Raw genomic sequence first — 11713 nt, forward strand, 5'->3', positions numbered from 1 at the left:
TCAGTCGGTTAAAAAGGCCAAGTCGAGTGATGAAAAGACGCAAGTGATCCAGCTGTGCAGGGGCCTGGCGATCCAGACGAGGGGGAAGAGCTGTTTTCCCTCTATCACCTTCCCGGAGTCGGTTCGCGGCTGGCAGTCGACCTGGTTCTACTGCCAGGACCAGGCGACCCCCGGACAGTCGACTGGTCTTCCTCCTTTTTCCCTCGACCGAGCCGAGAAGCCTGTCTCTCTGAAAGTCACGCCGGAGGAAAGGGCCCAGGTCAAGGTGTTGGCGGGCCGAGTGGTTGAGCTTGTCCGTGAGGGGGTGACTGGGATGGATCTGTTAGAGGTCTTCCTCCAGAGGCGCATTCAACCGCTCCAGGCGCGAGACCACCCGATGTGGCTGTATTCTGGCCTTGACGACACCACTCGGATCCACCCGGAGGAGGTCACCGATGAGATGCTGGCAGGGTGGCTGTCAAGTATCACGGGGAACAAAGACAACCCCCGAGGAGCCAGAAGGGTGATTCCACTCGACAACTCATATGAAGTGGATCAGGTATGTCTTTGTGTCAGATATCTGGCCTTCTGCGTTAGTCTTCTTTGTATAAGTCGACTGACTTTCGTCCTGTTCGTTGTCCTCCAGGCCACCACTGATATGTACTCGACGCCCAGCGGGGCACAAGGGTCGACCGAGGAAGGTGAGGGGAGCAGAGGCGAGAGCGGGGACGACCAGGTCGAGTGGGAGTCCGACGGCGAGGGAGAGGAGGGCGACGACATCTTCTCCAGTGAGGAGGAGGAGGAGGCTGAACCCTCCCGCCTGGAGGGACGGTCCAAGCTCGCCCACGATCCAGCGCAGGAACGCGGCAAGGCGGCCGCTCCCGTTGGGCAGTCGTCGAAACGCCCTCGGACTTCTTCTCCTCCGCCGACCGGGAAGGCTCCCAAGCACCCACGAACGGCGCCATCTAAGCCGCCCAAGGCCTTGCCCAAAATGAAGATAGCTGTTCCCACCATTTCGGGGTAACAACAATACTTGCTTTCCTTTGTCGACTGTGGATGGATCCTCGGTCGATTCACTGGGCCAACTGACTAACTCTCGAGATTTGCAGTGGTGCAACTTCTGAGGTCTCCGCCAGGAACGACGACCAAGAGATGGAGGACGCTGTCACCTCCAACCCTGGTACGATCACTGCCGACCTGCCTACGAGTCGACTGGAGAAGGTGTTGGTCGATTGAATGTTTTCCTTGCAGCTCCTCCTCATGTTATCGATCTCCCGGACGACGGCGACAACACACCACTGAGGGTGAAGAGGAAGAAGAAGGTGTTGGCTGGCAAGGCTCCGCAATCCACTCCCGCGCCTGAGGCTGCGGTTCAGGATGATGGCGAACCCACTCGGGCTTCCGTGACTTTCGCTGTTCCTTTGACGAGTGTTCAGCCTTCGGCGTCGGCTGCAGATCCGTCTTCGCTTTTTGCTGCGTACCCCGTCCCTGAGGACCAAGCGGCTGCTGCGAAGGAGGCTGTACGCCAGGCTGGAGTCATGATGGAGCAGGTAAAGGTGGCTCGGGAGGCTTGCCAGGCGGCTTACGACGCAAGCTCGGCTCTTCAGAGCAATGTCCAGGTCAGTCGACTTCAACACTTGGTCTGTTTTGGTATGTTCTTTGAAGAATCTCTTTTCCGAAGGTCTTTAAGTTTGTACACCCACTGGGTGTTTTGCCAATTCTTGGATGAGTGGGGGCACGCTAATTGCACCCACTGGGTGTAGTCCCCGAGACTACGGTCGACTGCTGGCAGTCGACTGGAGTCTTTTTAAATTGAGTCGTAGTTGAGTTTCTTCGCTCTGTCTAATCGGGTCGTGCCGAATGGAACCTCGTCGACTGCGGGCAGTCGACGTCTTTTCTCTTCTTTTTACTGTGGGGGCACGCTAAGTGCACCCACTGGGTGTAGCCCCCGAGGCTACTGTCGAATGTTTTGCTTCGGCTGTAGTCTTAGAAACTCTGTTATTGTCTCTTAACTGCTCGGAAGCAGCTTGTCTTGGACTCGACTTTCACGGAACGGTCGAGTGGGATAGGAACCGGTGGGGGCACGCTAAGTGCACCCACTGGGTGTAGTCCCCGAGACTATGGTGGACTGCTGGCAGTCGACCATAGTCTTAGTATTAACTGCCTTTGTTGCTTTTTCCTTTTTACTGAAACTGTAACTCCTCCTCTTTGACTTCAGAAATCTTGTGATCTTGGAACCCGCTTGGCTGACTTGGAGAAGCAGCAAATTCAAATGAACCTTGATCTAGAGCTGGCCAGGACAGAGCTGCAGAATGTCAGAGACGGCGCCGCAGGTAAGACACTTTTGTCGACTGGTTGGTTTTTAGGCTTGAGTATCTTTTCGCTTGCTCCGACTCAATCGTCATTTTTTGCAGAAAAACTGAAAGAAGCTCTGGCGAAGAAGGATCGGGACTTGGCTGCTGCCCGTAAGGAGGCTGATGATAAGACCGCTCTGGCCGCGCAGAAGCTGGCTTCGGTCGACCAATTAGAAGGGGAGAACACCAAGTTGAAGACCGCTCTGAAGGAAGCCAACAGGGAGTGTTCGCGTTGGAAGAAGGAGCACCTCACCCTGAGCGAGAAGCTGGAAGGCCTCGCTCGCGGGAGAAACGACCTGGAGAGCTACTTGGGGAGCCTCGCCAAGAAGTTGTACCTTAAGCTTGAAGGTGCACATTCAGTTCTGACTGGTCTTTGAGTCGACTCATTCTGTGAAAATTGTCTTATCCTTGAATCTTGTATACAGAGCTTTGCCAGAATTTTGAAGAGAAGACCAATCGAGTGGAGCCGAGCTTGGACCCTGTTAACTCTCTTGTGAAGGACGAGGCCGCAATGAACGTGCTCCGTCTGGAGTCTCGTGTTGACGGCGTCGTGGATTACTTAGCTCGACTGAAGGTTGCCATGACGCGGATCGACTCGACACTTTGGCCAGAATCTACCCTCCAGAACGATCTCGAGTCTCTGATGACTCGACTCAATGGAATCTCTGACCGAGTGCAGGAGTGGAAGAAGTCTTCAGCTCGGTGTGGCGCTGACGTGGCTCTGTCCCTGATCCGCGTCCATTGTAAGGAGGTGCAGGAGGAGAAGCTGGCCGCCATCCAAGTCGCTAACACGAGGAAGCACAACTTCCAAGACTTCATGGAGACATTTATTGCTGCTGCCACCCGCATCGCAGATGGGATCGACTTGGATGAGTTCGTGGCCCCTGCCAGTCCTCCTCCTCCTGAGGAATGAAAAAACTTGCCTTGGAATGCCGAGTGTATTTTGTAAACCGTTAAACTCTGCCTTAAATTTGCCTCGGAATGCCGAGTGGAAGTGTAACAGTTAAACTCTGCCGAGCCGGGGGCTTCGAGTACTTTGACCTGAGGTTTCTAGGACCTTTTAGGCTTTATCCGTAATTGGTTTGTCGTTGAATCTCTTTGTGGATGACCCGTCGAGTGGGATTTGATATTCACTCGAAGTAACTTTGTGTCTGTGGTGCAGCTCCGAAGGAGAAGGTGGCAGTCGACCTGCCCCTCGTCGTCCTTGGGACACGAGAAATGTTTTCACACTTAGGCGAGCGCTGGGCTGCAGCTAAGTCTCCGAGCGGGAGGTTTGCTCTCGCTCGGTAGGGTTTTAAACTTAGGCGAGTGCTGACTGCAGCTAAGTCTCTTCGTAGGAGAACTTAGGCGAGTGCTGGACTGCAGCTAAGCCCCCGAGTGGGAGGATCGCTCTCCACTCGGTAGGATTTTTCAAACTTAGGCGAGTGCTGACTGCAGCTAAGTCTCTTCGTAGGAGAACTTAGGCGAGTGCTGGACTGCAGCTAAGCCCCCGAGTGGGAGGTTTGCTCTCCACTCGGTAGGATTTTTCAAACTTAGGCGAGTGCTGACTGCAGCTAAGTCTCTTCGTAGGAGAACTTAGGCGAGTGCTGGACTGCAGCTAAGCCCCTGAGTGGGAGGATCGCTCTCCACTCGGTAGGATTTTTCAAACTTAGGCGAGTGCGGACTGCAGCTAAGTCCCTTCGTAGGAGGCCTTAGGCGAGTGCTGGACTGCAGCTAAGCCCCCAAGTGGGAGGATCGCTCTCCACTCGGTAGGATTTCTCAAACTTAGGCGAGTGCTGACTGCAGCTAAATCTCTTCGTAGGAGAACTTAGGCGAGTGCTGGACTGCAGCTAAGCCCCCGAGTGGGAGGTTTGCTCTCCACTCGGTAGGATTTTTCAAACTTAGGCGAGTGCTCACTGCAGCTAAGTCTCTTCGTAGGAGAACTTAGGCGAGTGCTGGACTGCAGCTAAGCCCCCGGGTGGGAGGTTTGCTCTCCACTCGGTAGGATTTTTCAAACTTAGGCGAGACGGATTCGCAGCTAAGTCACCCACTGGGGGATTTCGTACGTAAACAAAAGTGACAACAATTAATGGAACACTCTTGCCTTCGATAAAAACGAACTGCGGGAATTTTTCTTATTACATCTCGTGCAAGATTGAGCTCAAGTGTAAAAGGGGCGGAGTAGTTCCGCATTCCAAGCTCGAGGCTCGTCGATCTGGCGATCAACATTGAAGAGGTGATACGCTCCATTGTGGAGGACTCTGGTGATGATGAAGGGGCCTTCCCAAGTAGGAGCAAGCTTGTGTGGTTTCTGTTGATCCACTCAGAGGACCAAATCCCCTTCTTGGAAGGCTCGACTCTTCACATGCCGGGCATGGAATCGACGCAATTCTTGCTGATAAATGGTCGATCTGATCATGGCCATCTCTCTTTCTTCTTCCAGGAGGTCTACTGCATCTTGCCGAGCCTGTTCTGCTTCATCTTCGGTGTAAAGCTCGACTCGGGGAGCGTTGTGAAGGAGATCACTTGGCAGAACGGCTTCGGCTCCATAAACAAGAAAGAATGGGGTTCTTCCAGTCGACCGGTTAGGGGTGGTCCTTAATCCCCACAGAACTGACGGAAGTTCATCGACCCAGGCACCTGCTGCGTGTTTGAGATCACGCATTAGCCGAGGCTTTAGTCCTTTGAGGATCAGACCATTTGCTCTTTCAGCTTGTCCATTCGACTGGGGATGGGCGACTGACGCATAGTCGACACGAGTGCCTTGAGAGGCGCAAAAGGCTCTGAACTGGTCTGAATCGAAGTTTGACCCATTGTCAGTGATGATGCTGTGAGGGACTCCATATCTGAATGTTAGTCCTCTGACGAAACTAATAGCAGTGCCAGCATCGAGGTTCTTGATGGGTTTAGCTTCAATCCACTTGGTAAACTTGTCGACTGCCACAAGCACATGGGTGAAACCGCTGACCATGTCCAGTCCCCAGACAGCGAAGGGCCAGACGAGTGGAATGGTCTTCAGGGCTGATGCGGGCTTGTGGGACATGTTGGAGTAGAACTGACACCCCTCACACTTGTCAACTGTCTCCTTTGCCATCTCATTTGCTCTTGGCCAGTAAAATCCCGCCCGGTATGCTTTGGCCACAATGGTTCGGGAGGACGCATGGTGATCGCAGGTCCCTGAATGGATCTCATCAAGGATCATCTGACCTTCTTCCGGAGTTATGCACTTCTGACCGATTCCAGTCGCGCTTTCTCTGTACAACTGCCCCTTTATGATTGTAAAGGCCTTGGATCGGCGGACGATCTGTCGAGCCTCTTCCTCGTCCTCTGGGAACTCTTTCCTTAGGATATATGCGATGTATGGTATCGTCCAGTCGGGAGTGATGGCCAAGACTTCCATGATCAGGTCGACCATAGCGGGAACTTCGACTTCAGTCGGATCTGTGGCACTTTTCGGTTGTGGGGCTTCTTCTGTAAAAGGATCCTCCTGGACTGACGGCGAGCGGATGTGCTCCAAAAACACATTGCTGGGAATGGCTTCTCTCTTGGAGCCTATCTTTGCTAGATCATCGGCTGCTTGATTTTTGAGTCGGGGGATGTGATGAAGCTCTAACCCCTCGAATTTCTTTTCTAGCTTTCTCACTGCATTGCAATAACCAGTCATAGCTGGACTTCTGACGTCCCACTCCTTCATCACCTGATTAACCACCAAATCTGAGTCACCATAGACCATGAGGCGACGGACGCCGAGTGAAATGGCCATGCGCAACCCATACAAAAGTGCTTCATACTCTGCTTCATTGTTGGAGGAATCGAAGTGAATCTGGAGAACATATCTGAGCTTATCTCCTCGGGGGGAGACTAGAACTACCCCAGCACCGGAACCATTCAGCAACTTAGATCCGTCGAAAAACATGGTCCAGTGCTCCGAGTGAACTTGAGTCGGAAGTTGCTGTTCAATCCACTCGGCGATGAAATCTGCGATTGCTTGGGACTTGATGGCCTTCTTTGCTTCGAACTTGATATCTAAGGGAAGGAGTTCAATCGCCCACTTGGCCACTCGACCAGTCGCGTCTCTGTTATGCAGAATCTCTGACAGTGGGGCATCGCTGACGACTGTAATGGAATGGTCAGAGAAGTAGTGTGCAACTTTCTTCGTGGTCATGTAAATCCCATATACAAGCTTCTGGTAGTGAGGGTATCTTTGTTTTGAAGGGGTCAAAACTTCAGACAGATAATAGACTGGGCGCTGAACTCTGAAGGCCTTTCCTTCTTCTTCCCGCTCAACCATGAGTACTGTACTGACAACTTGTCCCGTGGCCGCAATGTACAGCAGCAGAGGCTCTTTGCTGATTGGGGCAGCGAGCACCGGCTGGGTGGAGAGCAGAGCTTTGAGTTCTGCAAACGCTGCGTCAGCTTCTGGAGTCCACTCGAACTTGTCAGACTTCTTCATCAGTCGGTAGAGAGGCAACGCCTTTTCACCGAGACGAGAAATGAATCGACTTAAAGCGGCCAAGCAGCCTGTAAGCTTTTGGACATCGTGCACGCGTACAGGGCGCTTCATCCGGAGTATGGTGCCAATTTTCTTAGGATTGGCGTCGATCCCTCGTTCGGAAATGAGAAAACCGAGTAGCTTTCTGCCTGGAACTCCGAATGTGCACTTTGATGGATTGAGCTTGATATCATACCTCCTGAGGTTGGCAAAGGTTTCGGCAAGGTCAGCTCGCAGGTCGGAACCTTTGCGTGACTTGACCACAATATCATCCATGTATGCCTCCACATTCTGACTGATTTGAGTGAGTAAACACTTCTGAATCATTCTCATGAACGTGGCTCCGGCGTTCTTGAGGCCGAACGGCATAGTGACATAACAAAAGCATCCGAATGGGGTGATGAAAGCTGTTTTGATTTCGTCGGGTCCATACAGACGGATCTGATGGTATCCGGAATAAGCATCTAGAAAAGACAACCTCTCGCACCCCGCAGTTGAGTCGACTATTTGATCGATGCGGGGGAGAGGAAAATGATCCTTTCGGCAGGCCCGATTGATATGTTTGAAATCAATGCACATGCGAAGAGACTTGTCCTTCTTGGGGACCATGACGACATTGGCGAGCCACTCGGAATGGTAAATTTCTCGGATGAACTCTGCTGCTAAAAGCCGAGCCACCTCCTCGCCAATGGCTTGCTTCTTCTGGACGGCGGACCATCGAAGATGTTCCTTCACAGGCTTGAATTTTGGGTCGACCCGTAGACGGTGCTCAGCCAGCCCCCTGGGAACTCCAGGCATGTCGGAGGGTTTCCATGCGAAGATGTCCCAATTCTCACGGAGGAGCTGGATGAGCGTTTCCTCCTATTTGGAGTCGAGCGTCGTTGAGATATGAGTCGGGGCAGCATCAAGGTCGGTCGGGTGAATGTGGACTGTCTTCGTTTCACCAGTCGATTGAAAAGCTGACTCCGAAGCGGGCTTCTTGGCCCGTAGCAATTCACTTCGATCGGCAGTCTTTTGGTACTCTTGCAGCTCGACCACTGCCATCTGAGCATCTGCAATCTTTGAGCCCTTCTGAAAGCACTCTTCCGCCTTCTTCCGATTGCCTGTGACAGTGATCACACCTTTGGGGCCAGGCATCTTCAGTTTGAGGTACACGTAACATGGCCGGGCCATGAAGCGTGCGTAAGCTGGCCTGCCCAAAATGGCGTGATAAGCACTTTGGAAGTCCACGACCTCGAATGTCAACTTTTCCTTGCGGTAATTCTTTGAATCACCGAAAACCACATCAAGAGCGATCTGGCCGAGTGATTGGGCTTTCTTCCCAGGAATGACTCTGTGGAAACTCATGTTACTGGTGCTGAGTCTGGACATCGGAATGCCCATTCCTTTCAATGTTTCAGCATACAGTATGTTCAGGCCACTGCCTCCATCCATCAGGACTTTAGTCAGTCGAGTGCCTTCAACAATTGGGTCGACCACCAAAGCTTGCCTCCCAGGGGTGGCAATGTGCGTCGGGTGATCAGACTGGTCGAATGTGATGGCAGTCTGTGACCACTTCAGGTAACTGGGTGTTGCCGGGGCAACCATGTTCACCTCTCGGTTAATGACTTTCAGTCGACTTTTGCTCTCGACATCGGCAAAAATCATCAGGGTGGAATTGACTTGGGGGTATCCATCGTCGCTGTCTTCCTTGTCCTCGACCCTTTCCGACTCTTTTTCCTTATCCTTGGACTGCTTTCCTTGGAACTGCTGGATCAGGAGTCGGCACTGTCGAGTGGTATGCTTTGGGTAAATAAAATTACCCTCTTCATCCTTCTTGGTGTGGATGTGACATGGCAGATCCAAAACATCATTTCCGTCTTAATCCTTGACTTTTTTGGGCTTCCAGGTGCCCTTGGGTTTTCCCTTGAAGTTTCCCTGGGCTACGGCCAGGGCCTCCCCAGGAGCGGCTGGTTCGGCCTTCCGCTTTTGCTTCCGACTGGAATTGCCTCCAGTTTCCTGGGCGACTGCTTTCTGCTTGCCACTCCGGAGTCGATCTTCGTCTTCTCCGTTAGCATACTTGGTGGCAATCTCCATCATCTGATTCAGAGACATCTCTCCAGTTCGACCGAACTTCAGATTCAACTCTCTGTATTTAACACCTTCCTTGAAGGTACAAACTGCTTGATGGTCCGGCACATTCTCAACCGAGTGATGCAGCGTGATCCACCTCTGGATGTATTCCCTCAGAGTTTCATTCGGCTTCTGCACACAAGACCGTAACTCTGTAAGGCCTGCAGGTCGCTTGCATGTTCCTTCAAAGGTTGTGATAAACACTCGGGAGAGGTCCTCCCAAGTGTAAATGCTGCTGGGTGCCAACTGATTTAGCCATGCTCTGGCCGAGCCCTCTAACATGAGAGGCAAATGCTTCATGGCCACCTCGTCATTGCCACCGCCAATCTGTACAGCCACTCGGTAATCTTCGAGCCAGGTGTCAGGCTTAGATTCACCGGTGAACTTGCCGATTCCGGTCGCCAACCTGAAATTGGGAGGTATCACTGCGGCTCTGATGGCTCGACTGAAACACTCTGGCCCTGATGCATGTACTCTGCTGCTGGCAGGCGCATCTCTGTTGTGGCCTTCCCGATGAGCTCTGTTCCTGTCAACCAAACCTTGAACGAGGATGGATCTCGCATCAAAGCCTGGGTCTCTGGGGTCGACTGGAATCCTCTGCCCAACACTATGAGGGCGTCTGTCATCTTGCCGTCGAGGCGCATATGACCCACTCCTCGGGGGAGGGGTTGGCACTCGACGTCGATCATCACGGTCGAATCGGTGATCATACTGCTCATTCCTCCTGTACTGACCATGCTGGCCACCACGTCCTTCACGCCTCGGGGGCGATCTCGGGCTGTGAGCTGACTCGACTGTATCGGTTGCGACGGACCGACTGTGGATCCTATTCCGCGACTGAGAGACAGCGGAATTCTGGTCTCCCGCCGCCCGGAGCAATGCTCTGATCTGTAACAAGCCCCTGCCAGCCTCCGGCTGGGAGGGCTGAATCGATTCTGCTATACGGGCCGCGGCGGCCAGATTCTGAACTGGGGTTCGATATACCTGCGTCGGCGGGAAGAGCTGGCGTCGACTAGACTCGGGAGCCTGCTGACGCGCTTGCTCGTCGAGTGCTCGCTGGAGATTCTCCAGTCGAGTGCGCTCGGCCAAGTTGGCCAAACGCGCATCCTCCAAGGCCCGGGCCTCGGGGGTCTCTCCGACGATGGGAGTGTGAAGCGCGTCTATGTTCTGGCGGCGAAGCTCCTCTCGCTGCAATTGTTGGAAATATGCCCTAGAGGCAATAATAAATTGATTATTATTATATTTCCTTGTTCATGATAATCGTTTATTATCCATGCTATAATTGTATTGATAGGAAACTCAGATACATGTGTGGATACATAGACAACACCATGTCCCTAGTAAGCCTCTAGTTGACTAGCTCGTTGATCAATAGATGGTTACGGTTTCCTGACCATGGACATTGAATGTCATTGATAACGGGATCACATCATTAGGAGAATGATGTGATGGACAAGACCCAATCCTAAGCATAGCACTAGATCGTGTAGTTTCATATGCTATAGCTTTTCTAATGTCAAGTATCATTTCCTTAGACCATGAGATTGTGCAACTCCCGGATACCGTAGGAATGCTTTGGGTGTATCAAACGTCACAACGTAACTGGGTGACTATAAAGGTGCATTACAGGTATCTCCGAAAGTGTCTGTTGGGTTGGCACGAATCGAGACTGGGATTTGTCACTCCGTGTAAGCGGAGAGGTATCTCTGGGCCCACTCGGTAGGACATCATCATATGCGCAATGTGACCAAGGAGTTGATCACGGGATGATGTGTTACGGAACGAGTAAAGAGACTTGCCGGTAACGAGATTGAACTAGGTATGGTATACCGACGATCGAATCTCGGGCAAGTAACATACCGATAGACAAAGGGAATTGTATACGGGATTGATTAAGTCCTTGACATCGTGGTTCATCCGATGAGATATCGTGGAACATGTGGGAGCCATCATGGGTATCCAGATCCCGCTGTTGGTTATTGACCGGAGAACGTCTCGGTCATGTCTGCATGTCTCCCGAACCCGTAGGGTCTACACACTTAAGGTTCGGTGACGCTAGGGTTATAGAGATATTAGTATGCGGTAACCCGAAAGTTGTTCGGAGTCCCGGATGAGATCCCGGACGTCACGAGGAGTTCCGGAATGGTCCGGAGGTAAAGAATTATATATAGGAAGTGCTATTTCGGCCATCGGGACAAGTTTCGGGGTCATCGGTATTGTACCGGGACCACCGGAAAGGTCCCGGGGGCCCACTGGGTGGGGCCACCTGCCCCGGGGGGGCACATGGGCTGTAGGGGGTGTGACTTGGCCTATATGGGCCAAGGGCACCAGCCCCAAGAGGCCCATGCGCCAAGAGATGGGAAAAGGGGAGAGTCCTATAAGGGGAAGGCACCTCCGAGGTGCCTTGGGGAGGATGGACTCCTCCCCACCCTTGGCCGCACCCTTCCTTGGAGGAAGGGACAAGGGCTGCGCCTCCCCCTCTCCCTTGGCCCTATATATAGTGGGTAAAAAGGAGGAGCAAACCAATCTAAGGCCTGGCGCCTCCCTCTCCCTCCCGTGACACATCTTCCTCCTCCCGCAGCGCTTAGCGAAGCCCTGTTGGAATCCCGCTACTTCCACCACGCCGTCGTGCTGCTGGATCTCCATCAACCTCTCCCTCCTCCTTGCTGGATCAAGGCGTGGGAGACGTCTCCGTTCCGTACGTGTGTTGAACGCGGAGGTGCCGTCCGTTCGGCGCTAGGATCATCGGTGATTTGAATCACGACGAGTACGACTCCATCAACCCCGTTCTCTTGAA

This window comes from Triticum urartu, chromosome 1 (assembly GCF_003073215.2).
Source record: "Triticum urartu cultivar G1812 chromosome 1, Tu2.1, whole genome shotgun sequence".
NCBI lineage: Eukaryota > Viridiplantae > Streptophyta > Magnoliopsida > Poales > Poaceae > Triticum > Triticum urartu.